Source organism: Lonchura striata, chromosome 4 (assembly GCF_046129695.1).
Source record: "Lonchura striata isolate bLonStr1 chromosome 4, bLonStr1.mat, whole genome shotgun sequence".
Lineage (NCBI taxonomy): Eukaryota > Metazoa > Chordata > Aves > Passeriformes > Estrildidae > Lonchura > Lonchura striata.
The window spans coordinates 8,420,323-8,426,204 of NC_134606.1; positions in this window are offsets into that span (position 1 = coordinate 8,420,323).

The window sequence follows — 5,882 nt, forward strand, 5'->3', positions numbered from 1 at the left end:
AGCCTCTGGTGAGCACAGAGCTTTCCCAACCAGCGTTTCACTCCCCCTCCCTCGCCCACTGCCCCACCGTGTCCAGCTTGATGCATCAAGTTGTTATCAGGATCAAGCTCACAGATCCTGATGATGATTTTGAGGAGAGAGCATTAAGTTTAATGGGGCCCCACTCCATTTTCCATGTGTTCCAGTGTCTGTACTGCCTGCTGGGTCACACGAGGACACAGATGTCCCCATGTTTTCCTTACCTTGCAGCCCTGCTTTGAAAGATTCCCCCCTTTCCATCTGCCCCCACTGTTCAGCGATCAGCATTGTCAGGCCCCCACTGTGAGAGGATTTCCTTTAGCATTCAGCTGAATGCCACATCTTACATGTCACCTCCTTGCCCAAATTGAGGGAACAGAGGGCAACTCATACAGGATTGTGGATGCTCCACACGCAGCCCCCACAGCTGTGCATTCAGGTCCTCTCATGCACTGTTCGTGCCCCTTGTGCTCCAGGATCCTCAATAGGGCCCAACATGATGAGCCAAAAGTAGCCTGCTCTAACACAAACCCTCAGGCTTTCCTCACAGTGGCCCAGGTGGGGTCAATTTGGAGACAGGGACAATTTCTTGTCCTCCTGTCTCTGGCAGTGACAATCCGCCTAACCATCCTGCTTCATGGTAGCTGCATGGAGACAGGGCAGCCTCCTTCACTCTGCTATCACCAGTTTGGGTGGGTGCAGGTCCGACTGTGACCAGCTGGCTCCTAACACTGTCAGAGCGAGCCTTAACCTGAACTGATGACTGCCAAGTGATCGCAAGCAAGCATCAGGCTCAGCCCTGGCAGCCCCTCAGAGACGCTGCCCAGCAGCTCAGGACAAGGCAGGGGTGGGTTCAGTGCTGCCCCTTCCCTCAGGCAGGAGAGCTCTGAACGTCACACTGCTCTGCTTGGCTTTACAGGTTGTGCAAACCTTTGCACAGGATGTTTGATCTCAGTCTGTGTGAAGAACCTGTTCCACCCAGAGCAGTGCAGGGCCATCCACTCCCCAGTGGGCTGAGGTTCTGCAGTGAGAGACAATTTCTGCAGGAGCAACATTTGAGGCTGGAGCAGCTCTGGGCACTGGTAAAACACTGCCAGCAATTACCCAGTAAGACTGATCCTGCTAGGGAAGCTGGCAGCAGACCAGTCCCCTCCATCCCACAAGCTGCAGCCCCTGGTTAGTGGGGAGCTTTCACACACTCCCCAGTCCCAGAACCACATCACACCTTGGCTGAGCAGCTACAGCACTCACGTACACACTGGGAAAACAGTTCAGAACTGGATGTGGCAGCACTTTCACTGTCAGTTTCAGCCTCACACATGGAAGAGAAAGGGAAATTGTGCATTAAAACCCTTCCTGTGCCCTCAGAGCTCCCTTTCTGGGTGAGCTACCAGAGCTCAGGTGAGAGATGAGATAGGCTGCTTTCTTCTCAGCTGTTTTAGCAACAGGGCAAGCTGGAAATACACTTCTGATGGGGAAAATCTAATGCCACTTCAGGGCAGAAAAGTACAAACAGACAAATTCATAAACTCCTGACCTGCCTGGGCCTGTCTCCATTGAGATTAAATGCTTTTGCTAGTTGGCTCACAGAGAACAAAAAGCAGTGCCACGGTTTATCAAAAGTGATGTCCTAGGCTGGCCCAGGGCCCTGATCTTGTCAGTTCTGTTGCTCTTCCATAGTTGACAGACCTTGTGTCCCCAAACAAACCAGACAGTGCCCTCCACCCGCAAAGCATACAAAGCAGAGACAGGAACAAGGATGCTTCTCCCCAGAACACAGCATCCTGTGCAAACACTCCTGCAGCTTGTGCCAACTCCCTGGCTTTGCCCAGCCTGGAAAGGACAGCTCTTGTCCAAGGCTGTCCTGATCCATCCCAGCTGAGCAAGCAAAGGATGTGCCATAAGAGGTTTTGTATGTTGAGGGCAGACTTGGATTTCTGAGCTTCCCAGGCTTTAGAAACCCAAGGACCACCACAGTGCTCTGCATTAACTGCCTGCAAGTCCCCTGGGTGTTAGATATCCAAGTGAGCTGTTTACAAGCAGAGCTGCCTGCTTAGTCAGAAACACTGAGCAGGAAGACTCTCAAACACCAGCATTCTTTGCAGTGTCACCTGTGACCTGCTGCTGCCTCAGCTTAGTCAGCTGGGATGTGACTAAGTGCTGTGGGGGTGAAAATCCCCAGGTGAGGTCCCACCTGCAGTGGGGACAGTGCAAAGGAGAGGAGTGTGTGAGCTCACAGCAGACTGTCCCATCCATAAGCCTGGAAATGGTAGGTCACCAGGTGAAGGTCAGGAAGGTGTTAACTACAAGCAGAGGAGAGCAGAGTGGTTTGGCTTGACAGGCACTGCTAAATATCATCTTCTTTCAACCTCTGCCATGGATAGGGACACCTACTAGACCAGGCTGCTTCAAGACTGATCCAACCTTGAACACTTCCAGGGATGGTGCAGCCACAGGTTCTTTGGGTAACCACTTCCAGTGCTTCACCATCCTCACAGTTAAGATTTTACTTCCCTAATAACCAATATAATCCTGTACCTTTTCAGTTCAAAGCCATTCACCCTTGTCCTATCACCATGTGTCCTTGTGTCCCTCTCCAGCTCTTTTATAGCCCCTTGAGGTAGCAGAAGGTGCTGTAAAGTCTGCCTGGAGCCGCCCCTTCTCCAGTCTAAACAACCCCAATTCTCCCAGCCTGCCCTCATAGCAGAGGTGCTCCAGGCCTCTGAGGACCTTCCTGGCCCTCCTCTGGACTCAGATAATTTTATCCTTGTATTCTTAGGCTCTGTGCAGTTATCCACCACTCCACTGCACTGCTGGTGTCCTAGGCTTAGCAGACACCTGTTGGAGTAGCAAATGACTATCATGCTCCAAGGCCAGCAAGGTGCAGCAAAGCTGTCGTGTTTCCATGACTCTGGAACAATGTGGTTCCTGGTGTGCTGTATCCAGCCATTTGAAAGGACTGTGGTCCTTTGGCAGTGTTGCTGAGCTAGAAAATGGGGGTGGACCGAGCTGCTGCTGTTGCTGGGAAAAAGCAACATATTCAGGCAAAGTGCAAGCTGGATTCTGACAAGGGCTTTTTCTTGGAAAAGACTTGTCTTCAAGCAATATAGGTTGTGATTCCTACCCAAATCTAGCTGTGTGTAGAAGAGGTACCAGCTGCAGGTATCACTTGCTCCTCCACAGACAAAAAAGCAGAAGAACTCCTGACACTGCTGGGATGCACCAACCCAAGGGCTGTGCTGGGAAGCCACAGTGAATCCAGAGCCCTTTTAGGTGCAAGGTTATTCCAAGGTATATCCACTGACTCCCATCAAACAGGACAGGTGGCCAGACTTCAGGGATGCAGGTCTAACAAGCAGTCAACAGCTTTGCGCCCAAGAGGGGGCCAGGACACTCCTACAGAGGTGAGAAGAAAAAAAACAACAAAGCAGCACCACTGTTCCCAGAGGAACACACAGGGGTTTGTGCTCTGGACGGTGAAACCTCTTCGTGAGAGAACGGCCACGCGATGGCACCACAGCGCTGGGCAGGGGACCAAAACCACCTCACCCAAAATCTGCCTTTGGGAGCGGCTCTTCCCAATCTGCACCCGCAGAAACCTCCGGCAGCAGTGGCTGATGTGGAGGTGGAATAACGAAACCCACAAAAGGGAGCTGGAGGAACTTAAGTAAAAAAAAAAAAAAGTTATTACAGTCAGTTTGAAATAAAAACCTCACACTTTTTTTTTTTTTAAATGTGTTTTTTTCTGTGTCTGGGTTTAGAAGGAATAATAATAAAGAAAGCAGAGCTAGCCAAGGGAAGGGTGTACTGCAGCAAGGAGCTGATGGCTTAGCCAGCCATAATCATATACAGAGACTAGAAGTTTATTTTCTCACAAGCAGCACAAAACATTTTATTTTTATTTAGTTCCCCCATCAGTTAAAAAGGTGGTCTTAAATGGACCAGTGTGATTTGGGTGTCAGTCAGTTCTAAGAACACAGGTCAAACCCAGCTGGTGCTTTAGGCAGAAGAAGTGCAGGGAGTGTTGCCTGTGCTGTTCATGACTGCAGCATTTGGGGAGGGAAGGAGGAAACACCTTCCATTGACCACAGCTTGTTCCCCCCTAGACAACAGCTCTGTATCAATGGATCAAAAGCCAAAATTCTAGCACAAGAGCAGCTTGTCTTGCCAATTCTTCTATCTCAGGAAACAGCCAATTTAAAAAAAAAAATAATTGAAAGATGAAAATGAAAAAGGAGAGAGACTATGGATTTCAGTGACACCAAATGGGGCAGGCACTAGAGCCAGGCTTACATGCTAGTGAGGGGTTCAAGCAACTATTCAGAGAAAACAACTGCTTTCTGTTTTCATTAAATTTTTACCAGGAAGGAATAAGTATATTATAAAACCAAATACACAGGAACCACATTCTGAAAGCCAAATAAAGGAATCTCCCCAAGTTCCTCAGGAAAAGGTCACAGAATCTCAGAATGTTTTCAGTTGGAAAGGACCTTAAAGATCATTCAGTTCCAACCCCCTTTCATGGGCAGGGACACCTTCCACTAGACCAGGTTGCTCCAAGCCCCATCCAACCTGGCCTTGAGCAATTCCAGGGATAGTACAAGTACCTTGAAACACAGCACATCCTGGAAACAGTCACCTCATTTCCTTTAGAACAGTCAGGTTTTGCTTCTTGCCTCATTTTCCCTTTCCTGGTCTCAGGAGAGCCTGTACACACACCTGCGTGGCAGGGAGAGGAGTGGGGGCTGAGATGTCCAAGCTCTGTCTAAAAGGCACTTGGAACACAGGACAGCATCTGGCACAGGTTTGTCCAGGTAGGGAAGATGTTTGGTCCATCATCAGCCTTAAGGGCTAGCACTAGAGCAACATCCTAAACATTAAATCCCCTACAGTCTTGTACCAGCTAAGCCTCTCCAAAGTGTCAGGAGCACAGAGATTGCTAAAAACAGCTGGGTCTGGTCTGCCCAGGCCAGCCTCAGCAGGCAGGTGAAGTGGCACAATCTTGTTCATGTGGAGTGTATCAGGGTCTAGGCACCAGGAAATCTCAGAGAGCAAGTCCCCTATGAAATAACAAATAAAGTGTGGATCTCAGCCTCTCCTAAAGCTTTTGTCCTAAGCATCCTACCAGAGCATCTGACCTGGAACAGAATTCCCTTCCTGGCTATTTGATAAGGTCAACTTGACACAGAAAAGAAAAACTTCTGACTATGTCTGGCACCGCCCCAGCACAGGCAAGTGGAACAGAGCCATTACATACAGCTGCACATAGGGAAATTGGGATAAGGCCAGCCACACGTCTCCACATAACAATATAAGATAAACCTTCGTGCTTATCACAGAACCAGACCCTAGGAACAGTACATGAGCATGAAAACAGTTGCTAAACACCCACAACAAACCCCACACTAAAAACCACCAATGCCAAAATACACTCACCTTCTGCAGCACTCGAACTGAGAGAAGCCACCATTCCTCCAATTCAGATAAAGGTGGCATTGGAGAACAGGGTTTATTTCACTCTTCCATACCCATCCACAGAACCTGGGCAGATGTTCTCACACCATCAGATCTCAGCACAGGCACACCCACACACTGCAGACACAGCACCCAGGGCTCACCAGCTTTCAGTGAACCCACACACAGAGCAGAAGCAGGTATTGCATTAAATCTACTCACAAATATCCTGAACCAGCAAAACCAGCACTTGTCAGCTTTGAAATGCTAACTCTGAAATGCACCTACAGAAACAATGCTACAAATCTGAAAGATACACAACATCAGGCAGTTTGGCTGTTTGGTCTCAGGCTGGTGGTACCACCGTTATACAATGAACAACTTGATTATTAAGAAGAGCATCAGTCAAC